Source organism: Benincasa hispida, chromosome 6 (genome assembly GCF_009727055.1).
Source record: "Benincasa hispida cultivar B227 chromosome 6, ASM972705v1, whole genome shotgun sequence".
In the NCBI taxonomy this organism is placed as follows: domain Eukaryota; kingdom Viridiplantae; phylum Streptophyta; class Magnoliopsida; order Cucurbitales; family Cucurbitaceae; genus Benincasa; species Benincasa hispida.
In genome coordinates this window covers 18,456,347-18,471,248 of record NC_052354.1, presented here as the reverse complement: position 1 = coordinate 18,471,248, position 14,902 = coordinate 18,456,347, and positions in this window count along the sequence as shown.

Here is a 14,902-nt window from a genome sequence, read left to right as displayed (position 1 = left end):
TATCTTGGCAAATCTTAATGACTTGTTGGCTAAGAAGCATGAGCCCATGATCTCAGCGCGTGAGATCATGGAGTCCCTGTGGGATGTTTAGACAACCGTCTGGACAGCTCAAGCATGAGGCTCTTAAACATATCTTCAACTCCAAAATGGAGAAAGGCACCTCTATTCGTGAACACGTGCTTAACATGATGGTCCACTTCAATGTGGCGGAGATGAATGGGTCTAGGTTCAATGAGGGCAACCAGGTTAGCATTATCCTGCATTCTTTGTCAAAAAGCTTCCTGCACTTTGTCAGCAATGCGATTCTGAACAAAGTGGACTATACCCTTACAACTCTCCTCAACGAGTTGTAGACATATCAATCCTTACTGAAAAGGAAGGAGAAGAGTAGAGGGGAGGTGTCTCGTCTTCAAAGCAGTTCCATTGAGATTCGACCTCAGGAACGAAGTTTGCACCTTCTACTCCTTTCACTACAAAGTGGAAGAAGAAGAAGGGTAGTAAGGGGAAGGGGAAGGCGCTAGCTAACCCATCGCATGTTGCCCAGTGGAATAGGCATCCGACGCCGGTTGAGGGAAAGTGTTTCCATTACAACCAAGATGGACACTAGAAGAGGAATTATCCTCACTAGCTTAAGGAGAAGAAGGTGACCAAGGCGAAGTGAAAACAAGGTAAATGTGATTTACTAGTTTTGAAAACTTGCTTATTGGAGAATGATGATTCTGCCTGGATTATTGATTCGGGCGCCACTAATCATGTTTGTTCTTCTTTTCAGGGGATTACATCCTGACGACAATTGGAGGCTGGTGAGATGACAATGCGAGTAGGCACTGGGTACGTCGTCTAAATTTCTTATTTTACAAGATGTATTTGTAGTTCTTGACTTTAAAAGAAACTTGATTTCTCTAAAGTGCTTGTTGCAGTGTAAATATACTCTAGAATTCAATGTGAATAAAGTGTTTATTCATAAGGATGGAGTTGAGATCTGTACAGCAAAACTGGAAAATAACTTATATGTGCTAAGGTCGTTAGTATTAAGTTCCTTCCATAACATAGAGATGTTTAAAACTGTCGTAACTCAAAATAAATGTCAGGGTATCTCCAAAAGAAAATGCCCAACTTTGGCACCTTCGATTAGGGCACATCAATCTCAAATAGTATTGAGAGGTTGATAAAGAATGGCCTTCTAAGTGAGTTAGAGGAAAATTCTTTATCGGTGTGCAAATCTTGCCTTGAGGGTAAGATAACTAAAAGACCTTTTACTAGAAAAGGTTATCGAGCAAAAGAACCTCTAGAGTTAGTGCATTCTGAACTCTGTGGTCCTATGGATGTGCGAGTTAGGGGCGGCTATGAGTATTTCATCAATTTTACTGATGATTACTCTAGGTATGGGTATGTTTATTTGATGCAACGAAAGTCTGAATCCTTTGAAAAGTTCAGAGAGTTTGAGGCTGAAGTTGAAAAATGCATTGGATAGACGGATTAAGACACTTCGATCAGATCGAGGTGAAGAGTTCTTGGATTTGGGGTTCCAGGACTATTTGATAGAACATGGAATCATTTCCCCACTCTCAGCGCTGGGACACCTCAGCAAAATGGTGTAGTAGAGAGGAGAAATAGAACCTTATTGGACATGGTTTGTTGGATGATGAGTTACGTTTCATAACCGGACTCATTTTGGGGTTTTGTAGTGGAGACTGTAGTATATATACTCAATTGTGTTCCTTCCAAGAGTGTTGCAAGAACACCTCTGGAGTTGTGGAACGAGTGTAAAGCTAGTTTACGTCACTTTCACATATGGGGTTGCCCAACATATGTGCTTGAGGCCAATCCAAAGAAATTAGAACCACAGTCAAGGATATGTCTCTTTGTAGGCTACCTCAAAGGTACACGAGGGGTTTACTTTTATGATCCATCGGAAAATAGAGTGTTTGTTTAAATGAATGCTACCTTCCAGGAGGAGGATCATATTAGGGAGCACAGTCCATGTAGTAAGTGAAAGAAATCAGAAGCGTGATTTCCATGAGCAGTGGAACAAGACTATTCCAAATGACAATCATGAATTAACAAATCATTTACAGTCGACTTCAAACATAAACGGTTCTACAAATCATACAGAAATTACAGCATGAATAAATACAAATGCATAAAAAGAAAACTCTACGCACAATAGCAGAAACGTCTCTATGCTCTGATGTGCACGAACGCTCATACAACAGTAGCCTCGAACGCCCGATCTACACGACCGCAACACCGCACGAACACTTCGCGTTCGTCCTCAACGATCTCCTCGGTCACAAACTCCTCTGCAACAGGAACGAACACCACGCTCGTCTTCAGCGACATAAACGGCTTCCACAGCACCACAAACGGCCTCCAGAAAACCTCGACAGTGTCGAGTTGAGTCTGATACCACCAACAAGGCGACCTTGGTATTCTCGGTGTGAGAATCCAAAAGGTGGGCTCTGTTCGGTATTGGTATGAGGCAGACGAATGGAGGAAACAATAATCGCGTACACGATTGGGCAAGTGGGAGATGGTTGAGACCTATTGTATAGGTCGATGCCCAATCGTTTAGATAAAGCTATACAATCGTCTAGTAAAAGCTATGCGATCGTTTAGTCTATCGTTTAGCTCGGTCTGTCGCGACAAACACTACAAGATCATTTACCTTGGGCCTGCGATCGTCTAGCAAAGCTATGCGATCGTTTAGTAAAAACTGCACGATCATTTAGCTCGACTCTGCATGATCGTTTAGCTCGCCCAATCGTCGTTTAGTAAATCCGAATTTAATTGACGACTTCGTGAGTTTATTTTTCGCGAGAGAAAACTCAAAAACCTTTTCAATTGTTTGTAAAAAACTTCTTTTCAAAATAGGAAACCACTTTCCTTTTAAACTCACGGTTACCATGATCCAATAACCACCGACTACTTTGGTTATTTAAAATAAAAAGTATTAATTATCCAATAATTAATATTATTATAAATATAAATGATAACCAACTTAACATACTATGTTTATAACCTATAGTTTTAATATTTCATCTCATGAAACATATAAACCATAGTTCTTTTTCTATTCCATGGTACTTAATGTAAATCTCATTTACATCAATCCTCCACTAGATGTATCTTATACATCATATCGATTATATCATATATAATCAAAATACCTCTTGTCAATTTAAATATTTCAAATCAACACCAAGAAATGATCCACAACAGAATCCAAGCAACCAAGGGGAACTCTTGGACCTGTAGCTCCGAAGCTCCAACGATATGTGAATAACTGACTAAACTCTTTAGTCCTAGGATCCACCATCCGTTAACTACCAGACACTCCACTATAGACCGACAGCTGAACTCTTCTTACTACAGATATATTATGTGTCCATCTTAACCAATCAGCAATACGACAACCCTTCACAGATCACTCATAAGTACAGCTGAGCCAATAACGGTTATGCCTCTATAGTTACATCTATTTTCTTAAGTACCACTGATCTGATCCCTCTAATGAACATAAATCATAGTCTTACTATGATTGAGTCTTCTCTTCCAAAGAGAAGCTGTGGCCACTATGTTCAAGCCCCATAATCAGCCTTTAAGGAAGCAATCTCTCTACTTATCCCTGCTTCGGGAAAGAAGTGAATTCCATCTTGTGGATTGAGTTCACAGCTCCTAGATCAAACAAGTCCCCAAAAAGGTAGGCATGTTGAGTTGGGAATCTGGCCATTCTCACCCATACTAATCAAAGGACTACCCTCAAAGGTAGGAGTTCCCAAAACACTCAGGATTGAAGTCGTGTCACCTATGGTCGTTTAGGTGAGATGTAAGTCTCTAGTATCAACGGCGTTATATACAGAGTCTAGTCATCTCGTGGTCCAGGTCTTATACAAACTCTTTGTATAGGACACTCGTTCACGTCTCCACACGAATGGTCAGGATCTACCATCTATAGTAGTTTACAACACTTGCAAACCTCTACAAAGCGGGTCGTATCCGTAGTGTCACCAGGATCAGGTATCCCATCTTAATCCTTATTACAGACCAATTTAGGTTATCACTTAAGGCATGATCCACTTGTATATCACATATACATGCTTAAGTTCACATAAGATAACCAAGGAGCTTTGTTTATTGGATACGAGACTCCGAGAGAATTAGGACACCAATCGAACAATGTTTATCTTTACAGTAAGGTCGTGTTACGTGAGCTTTCCAACGAAACTACTGAAACTTCAACAAGATTTGTTGAACAACCTACTTCATCAACAAGAGTTGTTGATGATAGTTTATTTAGTAGGTTGGTTCCACCTCAAGAGTTGAGGGAACTGTGATGCAGTGGGAGGGTTGCGAACCCACCTGTTCGCTATATGGGTTTCATGGAAATCCTAGCTATGTTAGTCAATGGCGATGTTGAGGATCTGTTGTCTTATTAAAAGACAATGAAGGATGTTGACTGGGATGAATGGGTCAAAACCATGGATCTCGAGATGGAGTTGATGTACTTCAACTCAATGTGGGATCTTGTAGATCAGCCTGATAGGGTAAGACCTATAGGTTGCAAATGGATCTACAAGTGGAAACATGGTATTGATGGGAAGGTGCAAACCTTCAAGGCTCGACTTGTGGCAAAGGGTTATACCAGGTGGAGGGAGTGGACTATGAGGAGACTTTCTCGCCTGTTGCCATGTTGATATCGATCCGCATCCTCCTATCCATTGTTGCTTATTATGATTATGAGATTAGGCAAATGGACGTTAAGACGGCCTTTTTGAATGCTAATCTTGAGGAGACCATTTATATAGTGCAGCCCAAGGGATTCATTGCCCGAGGTCAAGAGAAAAAAGTTTGTAAACTGAATTGGTCCATTTATGGGCTGAAACAGGCGTCTCGATCTTAGAACATTCAGTTTGATAATGCGATCAAATCATACGACCTTGACCAAAACGTTGATGAGCCTTGTGTCTACAATAAGATCGTCAACGATCCAGTAGTTTTCCTAGTATTGTAAGAAAATATCCTACTCATTGGGAATGATGTAGGACTACTGACTGCAGTTAGGAACTGGCTAGCGAACCAATTCCAAATGAAAGATTTGGGAGAGGTTCAGTTTGTTCTTGGTATACAGATCTTTCGGGATCATAAAGACAAAGTACTAGTGCCTACAGATACGGATACATGATACAGATACGATACGATACGACGATACGTTAATTTCTAAAAAACTAAGATACAGATACGTTGAAGATACGTTATATATGTCTAATTAATTGTTATAATACTTATTTTAAGTTATATTAAAATATATTCAAGAAGAGAGTGAAACTTGAAAAAAAAAACTAGTAACGTCGAGTGATTATCATGATTTAAATAGTAAGAGCGGAAGGAAGAATTAAGATTTAATTACGTTTTGGGGTTTTTTTAAATTTTTTTTATGTTTTGTTATTTTTAATTTATTTTGATTTGGATTGCTCAATTTATGTGGGCAAATGTTTGGAAGTGATTTCAAATCACTTATGTCATTTTCAAAATCATCTTGAAACATGTTAATTATTTAAACTAATTTTGATGATATGAAAATTGCATTTAAAAGTGTAAAATTGATAACTAAATTAATTTTGAGTAATTAAAAGTGTGTTTTCGAGTGATTTTAAAAATGAAAAAAAAGTGATTTTTGATGATTTTAAAATCACTCCAAAATATGCACTAAAATAAAATGGGTTGTGGGTTGGGCTTTTTAAATGGTTGTGCTTAAATTTGGAAAAACAATTGACCCATGTATCTCTTTCATGTATCTGGAACCAGATACGTGTATCTTAAAATTTAAAATAAAAATAAAATCAGATATTTCAAATCACGTATCAGATACGTATCTATCACGTATCTGGACGTATCTATCTGGACGTATCCATAAATATATAAATTTGAAACAAAAGCCTCCATAAAATGTACTTTCTTGAATGATTAAAATTACTTAAAATAATGAGATATTTACATGTGTTTGGATAAGTATAACTCCAACTAGGAGGATTAATATATCTTATCCTATTCCAATTTAAAATTCTTCAAGAACTTTTATGATCTTAAGTAAATAATACCTCATGTGAGATCTAGGTATCATAAATTTGACTTTTCATTTGTTTCACACTAATAATTTTGTTATAAAAAAATTCACTTTGAGCTAAAAATAGGTTTGAGCATTCCTAGCTATGTTGAATAATAATTAATATATACCTATAAATTGATCAAATAATATTTTACTAAAATAAAATAATTATTAAAAATGTAAATTTGAAACAAATACCTCCATAAAATGTATTTGCTTGTTTGATTAAAAATACATAAAATAATGAGATATTTGCACGTGTTGGATAAGTATAACTCCAACTAGAGGATTAATTAAATTAAATTAAAATGTGAAATGGAAGTTTAGAAAAGCCACCCCACTTCACGTTAAACAAGAAAAGTGGAAGGAAGTTTTTCAAGTGGTTTGTAATGACATGGTTTTATGTGAAATCTCACCAAAAACAATAATTCCCTTTATTTTTTAAAAAAGAGGATCCTACCCTCCGGTCCTTGCCATAGTAGGGAATATCAATTGGAGGCGTCCCAAAAGTGTTGTGCTGATTTGTTTGTGAGAAGGGAATTTTTTAAGAAAACGGTGTTCTTCAAAGGCAATTCCTCTCAACCCAATTTATGTTCTTGAATCTATGCTTAGTCTAAAATTTATTTTTCATTCTATATTCTCATTCTCTCAATTTGAAGACAAAAGCGATAAATTGGTTCCACTGTAGGATTCAATGCCTTCAATAATATAAATCTTATCCATATAATTTATTATTTGAATCTTATTCAAATATATTATATCTCTCATAAGATGAATTTTGAATCTCATTCAAAATTAACTTTATACAAAAATGTATCTATATACATTATATTGATTGTATCTTATACAATTAATGTATACTCTCTTATTTAATTTGAACTATTCAAATTATTCCGAAACTCTTTGGTTCTTTTTTTACCTAATAGTGAGCTAGCAGGGACCTAATAGACTGGTAGATTATAAGCTTCAATGATTTGAGATCAATTAATTAAAATTTTGAATTACATTAATCAATACTCATCAACTATGGGTCACTTCACTAAAGACCCATAGCAGCACTTTTCGTACTGTATAATATTTTTGTGTACATGGATATAACCATTACAAGTAAGTTGATCATTCACAAGTTTTTCATAATTTTAGCTGGGTCAAATTACCGTTATACCTCTGTAAATACATCTTGCTTCTTAAGTCTCACTGATCCTCTAATGAACAACTTGTTTCTGGTTCTATCATAAACTAAATCCCTCTCAAGCCAGTGGAAGGGAGGAGGCTAGGGGCTCCATTATTCAAGATCTGGAGTCAGCACTCAATGAAACAACTCATCTACTTCCCTAAAGTTGGGAAGTTGGGAAGGAGTGAATTCGATCTTGTGTAGTTATGTTCCTAGCTCTCTATTCAGTTTCATTCCTAAAATAGTAGGCATATTGAGTTAGTGACTTGAGCCACGCTCTCCCATACAAATCAAAGGGCAATTCCTCATAGACAACAGTCCTTAATTCACCCAGAATTGAGATCAAGTTACATATGGTTATCCTATAAAATGTTAATCTCTTCAGTTAATAGTGTTACGAAGAGAGATTAACTATTTCTCATTCCATTCTTATACAAACTCTTTGTATAGGATACCTCCACTCATATGTCTCCACATGAACAATTTGGATCAAATTATTTGTAACGATTATAAAGTGGGTCATATTCATAGTGTTACCAGGATAAGATAACTCCTTATTTTATTAAATAAATAATGTGTTTATACCTTACAAACTACGAGATTTAAGACATAAACCCCAACAATTTCCCAATTGTCCTAAAGTAATGAGGTGTACAATACAAAAAAGTACAATAATACAATAAACTAGGACATACACTATACTCAGTAACATCTTCCACTTGCCATAGACAATGTGATACATATACCTTTAGACCTAGACTTTCTGGATTACCCTCAAACATTGTAGTCATGAGAGTATTTGTAAATGGATCAACCTTTATAAGCAAGTATATCCTTATCTATCTCTACTAATACAATGCCGCATAGTTTTATCATACCTAATAATCTTTGAATTAAAATGTACGTTCATTTCTAAAGGTCCTTATATGAGATAAACTAGTGCCTTAAGTTAAGCATCATTTTCACGCACAAATTTTCATAAAAATTTTATTTACAAGGCATATTTGGTGATGAAAAGAAATCTGTTTATGAGCCATAAGGACACTCGTCATAAATCTGCCTATAGAACCTATAACCTTAACGTTGATACCCACTATAACGTCCCAAACTTTCTAGAACTGCTAATTGACCATTACTACATGGAGTTTGATATTAAAAAAATACTTTTACTCATTTCAAAATGAAAAGAACATGATTTATTAAAATGAATGAATTTAATAAATTTATTTGTTCAAAGTGCATAAAACAGTTTATCAGAGTCCTAAAAACAAAAGTTTAAATTAAGAAAATTAATTAACAATCTCAAACATTTGATTACTAATAGTTAAAACATGAACATCATGAAAAACATGCATAAAAGCGTCTGATTAGTCGTATTGGCATGGTCACAGATTCTTCTTGTCATTCTCGGTGTGTCCCTACCCTTACCTGAAAAATATTTTATAATAAAAAATGAGTATAAAAAAATATTCAATAGGTAACCCCATTATCAAGGTCAGGCTATGCATTTATATCCAATAAATGAAAACATGTTAGTGGACATGCATAATTCAACCATGCATAGATTGTCGTTTAGTGAATGGTTTAACCCATCCTAATGCATAATTTGGTGCCCCGAAGACTCACCTAATAATATAAAAGTGAACCCGTCAGTCCACGAAAGTGTAACATAGTAGTCTAACTTGTTGGTCCACGGAGCTGTAATATAATGGTGAACCTGTTGGTGAAGGATCCGAATGAAAGGTCCATGAGCGGAAGCAGCAGATCATCCCAAGTCCTATTTTTCATAATTCAACTTTTATAGAAGAAGAAATATAGTTATGCATTTAACCCAAAAAAAAAAAAAAATACAGCAAACGAAACAAATTGGATTAGAAAAACCTTTACTTTTGAAGACATTTTTTCAAGCAAAATCCCCAAAATCGAAATGGGCAACACCATGAGATGACCTCGGTATTCCCTAGTGAGAATCCAGAAGTTTGTGATGCTCTAGTGATTTTGGATTGAGAGAGGGAGAAGAGAATTGACACAGATGAGAGGATAAAGATAATTTCTTTGAGATTTTTCTCTAAGAAAGCTCCCTGTCTATTTTTCACTTTTGCTTAATTGTAGGAAGAAGAAGCCTGTCAAGAAAACCTCAACCTCCCAAGTACGTGATGTGGAGAGAAGTTATTTCCCTCCCTTTNATATATAATAACAAATTTATTATACATATATACATAACTATATGTTATATCATATATAATATATAACCTATAGGTTTTATATTGCAACAAATACAATATAACCTATAATTTCAATTCTGTCTCACAAATGACTTTTAATATAAATCACATTTAAATTTAACTACATGAATCCAATTCATATAATTAACATTTTAATCAAATTCAAATATTTATTTCCTCTCATAAATACTTAATCTAATGTATCAAATACATTATTAATAATTATATCATATATAATTAAACAATTAATTAATTCTATCATATATAATTAATTTTCTCAATTTATTTGAATAATTAACCCAAAAACTGATTCTCATTAAATCCCGTTGAGCTATCGAGGAGACCTCATGGACCTGTAGCTTGAAGCTCTAACGGACGTGAATAATTAATTAAACTCTTTAATATAATTATTTTCCATCCTTTAATTGTCGGGCACTTCAATAAAGATCAATAGTTGCACTCTTTGCACTACAAATATATTTCTGTGTCCATTGGATATAACCAATCAACAATATGATGACACTTCACAAATTGCTCGTAAGTACAGCTAGACTAAAATTACCATTTTGCCCCTATAGTTACATCTAACTCCACTGATCCCTCTAATAAACAATAAATTAGAGTCCAACTATGATCGAACCCCTCTCGGGCTAGGAGAGGGTGTGGCGTCACATTGTTCAAGTCCCGAAATCAACCCTTAAGGGAACAATCTCTCTACTTGTCCCAACATTGGGGAATGAGTGAATTCCTTCTTGTGTAGCTGTGTTCCCAGCTCCCCAATCAAACGAATCCCCAAAATGAGGTATGAGTTGATAAGTTATTATTATGGTTTCTATTCGGTGTATTCTAGTTCATGAAGTTCATTAACTTATTGAGTTTATGTTGATAAGTTTAGTTTATGAAATTGCTTCCTATTTCAATTTTTTATTCTCAAGTGTTTACATATCTCTATATTTCTTTTTTCCAGATGTTTATGTCTTGATAGTCTCCAATATAAGGTGTTTCATAGAGTTTAATTTAGATGGAGATTCAAGGAATTTCTGTTAGTATTCTCTTTTTGTTTCAAATTACTTGTTATGCTTCAAAGAGCATTGAAGTTTTTATTATGTAAACCTATGATAAGTATCTTATCATTGAGGAAATAATGTGGCCATTATGTAATGAGGTTAATGAAAAAGGTTTGCATCATCTAGACACTTCTATCAAATCCTTATATGTTACTCATATTGTGTACTTAATAATAATAAGTTATTGTAATATTTGTTAATTATTTGATCTCATGTGATTTTAATTCCATTAATCTTTTTACTCAGGAAGAAGTCAATGAGGTATGCGTTGATTGGCCCAATGCATAAGTCAAATAACATTTGATCATATTGTGTTGTGGTACAACATATATTCTTTGGAAGCCCTTAAGTATTTTTTCGGTTTCAAATACATCGTGTAACTTTGCTAAATTCAAAACATATTGTGTAGCAAATTATCAGAACATTCTATTGAAACTTGAATTGATTAATATTGAAATGAAATAGCATATTGTGCTTACGAAGTTTGTATTTATTTTCCTAAATATTTGTCTAAAGGAATTAAATGAAAGTGGTGATGAGAATCATTATTTTTGTAAAAATTGTTTTTTAGGATCTAGGATCCATATTATAATATATTTGTTGTCAGTTAAAGTAAATATTGATATTAGTTCTGAACTGATATCGTAGTAGTATATAACTATAACAATTATTAAACGTCATCTAAACATAACAACTTGGATTAGAATCAATGTCCAGTTCACAACCATCATCCATTATCTACATAATATCTGTTACAAATTGACATCATAACAAACTGTCATCGTATATATATAACAGCAAGGATATGATGTCAGTTCCTAACTGACATCATTGATAACGGTCATCGAATTTTAGAATGACATGTTATATGATGTTAGACAGAAAAAAACCATCATATATATATGATATCGAAAGTTTTGATGGCGATTCGAAGCGCTATCAAAGATCATCCATCATCGTATTCTACGATGACAAGCGATACGATGTCGATTTATAATCTATCATCATATGTATACGACGTCAGTTTAATTATTGGGAAGTTTGAGCAGATGTTTTAGATCATATTTTTTTCGGCAGATTTGGGAGATTTCTCCAAGAGTCTAAAGATTTCTAAGATTTGAAGGGGAAGGAGTAGGAGTAATGGGCAAAAAAGAAGATGAAGAAGTTGAGAGATGATGTCGATTTTGGAATTTTAATTTAAGATAGCGAAAAAATACGAAAAACAGACTATTACACATAACATTAACATATTCAATATGATTTTTAGAAGCTTCTTATTACAACCCAAAAAGTGGTTATTTATACCTTACAATAGTAAGTTAATCTAAAATACTAATTAAACCCTAATTAATCTAAATTAATAACTAAATAAATACTAACACAAATATACTAATTATCTAATAAATCTCCACATCAATTTTTAATTACATTTTACTGATAAGAATTGGTTATATGCAGTCTTTGTGGATTATTTTATATCTGGAAAATGCTAGGCATCCATATTATTCATGAGGAATTTGCATACCCAAAGTTCCATCAATGGCCAAGAAATATGCTTAATTAATGTGTATATATTTATATTTGAGTTCACCTACTATTTTTTCCACAAGAAAAAAGTGGGGGTAAATACTCTATTAATACAACTTGACAAAACTAGTATTCTCATATTGTGCTTTAATAAAATTAATAAATTTCTCAAAGTATGATATTCAACTTAATTATGAGATAATTTAATCATAGTTATGCTTGGTATTGGAACTTCTGTAAATATAAATTATACCATTAAGATCAATCAATATGCTTTCATTTAATTAAACTTGGTTAAAGGTCATAATTATCATCAGCTTCAAAATAGGACCATAAGAAGATGAAACCAAATCGAACTGCGATTGAAATACGAAGAAGATGGCATGACCATAACTTGCGATCGAAACCACGTAAAAATAATTCCAATAACAAACCCTAATGAACGCAAAATTAGTTGGGATTTAATTGGTCCGATCCTAGCGACTCCAATTATTTGGAACTTAAACTAACTACGTGGCACCTAATCATCTCATAAAAAATGTCATCTCATAAATCCGTTACTTTTTTAACAACACGCTGACCCCCAAGAACCAAATTGAACCTTTTCTTACAGTATAAAGCCTAAAATGAACATTTTTAAAGTATATGGACCAAAGTAGTAATTAAATCTAAAATAATATCAATATGGTATAAAGGTTTGAAATCTTGATTTCGACCCAAATATCTTAGTCTTAATTTTATGAAAATTTCAATGAAAATATCAATTTTGATGGATATTTCTAAAATAGTTATAAAACCAAATTTTGTTTTAAAAAAAAAGTAAATAAATATTTTATGATTTTTAAATAAGCTAACATATCTATTATTTATATTATATTTACATTAGTGATATTTTTTTTTAATGTTTAACGGAATTTTCTACATTACAATCGAAATATCAATATACCCTTCATATCAATATCAAACTCATGAAAATATAGAAATATCGATGAAAATATCGATAGGTAGATGGAAATTTAATACTATGAGAGAGAATGAAACGAAAAGTGAAGAGAAAAATACCACATATATATCAATAGATAGGGACTAGAAATAAAGACAAGTATAATTATTTTATTAATTTATTTTTGCATGGATATTGTTAAAGTAAACATAGTAATTCAACTTTAGCTTTTATTCTCCAGAAGTACATATTCAAAATTTAAGAGACGTACTACTGCCCGTTGATTAAAAAACACTTTAGCTGTATAAGTCCAATTAATTCCACATGAGTTTTTAGCCACCAACACAAGAGTGAAAACTATTCGAATAGACCTTCTTCCTTGTTCCAACCCATTTATCACGTGCTGGAACTCCAGTTTTTCTCTTGTGTTTTCATTATGCTCACTCACTGCAAAGCTTCCATATCCTTGTATCTCCTCGCTATCAATATCCTTAATTGGTACTAGATCAACGTTAGGAATTAGATCAGTATCCTCGGAACTCATTACTAGTTACCTCTTTTGATAGATAGATATATACCAAAATAGGTTTGTGCTGCATTCTAGTTAAGTTAGATAATCATTAATATACCTATAACTCGATCAAATAATATTTTACTAAAATAAATACATTAATAAATATATAAATTGGAAACAAAATCCTCCAAAAAAATGTATTTACTTTAATAATTAAAACTTCTTAAAATAATAAGATATTTGCACATGTTGGATAAGTATAACTCCATCTAGGGGAATTGATATATATTATCCTAATTCCAATTTTAAATTCTTGAACCAATTTTATTGTCTTAAAGTAAATAATACCTTCTATGAGATCTATACTTAACTTGGTTATATTTAAGTATCAAATTTTGATTTTTCATTTATTATACGTTTTCATAATTTTGTTATAAAAAAATCATTGGGAGCTAAAAATAAGTTGGATCATTCAAGCTAGTTGGATAATAATTAATAAACCTATAGCCCCATCAAATAATATTTTACTAATTTAAGTCAATTAAAAAAAATATAATTTTGAAACAAAAGCCTCCATAAAATATATTCGCTTGAATGATTAAACTTATTTAAAATAATGAGATATTTGCACATGTCGGATAAATATAACTTCCAACTAGGAGGATTAATATATATTTTCCTATCCAATTTTAAATTCTTCAACTACTTTGATTGTGTTAGGTAAATTATAACTTCTATGAGATCTATAATTAACTTTGTTATAAATAAGTATGGAAATTTGATTTTTAATTTATTTTACACTCATATTTTTTTTTATAAAAAGTTTGAGCTCAAAATAAGTTCGAGCATTCTAGCTAGTCGATAATTAATATACCTATAACTCCATCAAATAATAATTTACTAAAATATGTCCATTAGTAAAAATATAAATTTGAAACAAATACCTCCCTAAAATGTATTTTCTTGAATGATTAAAACTACTTAAAATAATGAGATATTGATATGTATTGGATAAGTATAACACCAACAAATAAGATTTAATATCCTATCCAATTTTAACTATAAACACCCTAGATTTCAATTTTACCTATGATTATTGTGAAATTTAAATACATTTTAGTGCTATGTGGAAAAAATAAAATTATATATGTTCGCACGAGGTTTCCGGAGAAACGTGTTTCATGGAGTTGAACTTGACTTGGTGTTGATGTTGGAGTTGATTTGATACGATGTGGATCGATCTCTAATATTTGATCCTCTGATTCTCTCTCAGTTGGGTGAATATGCTTGACTTGGAGAAGGAAAGCACCGAACGTTCTTGAAGTAAAAGTCTTGGAAGCTTG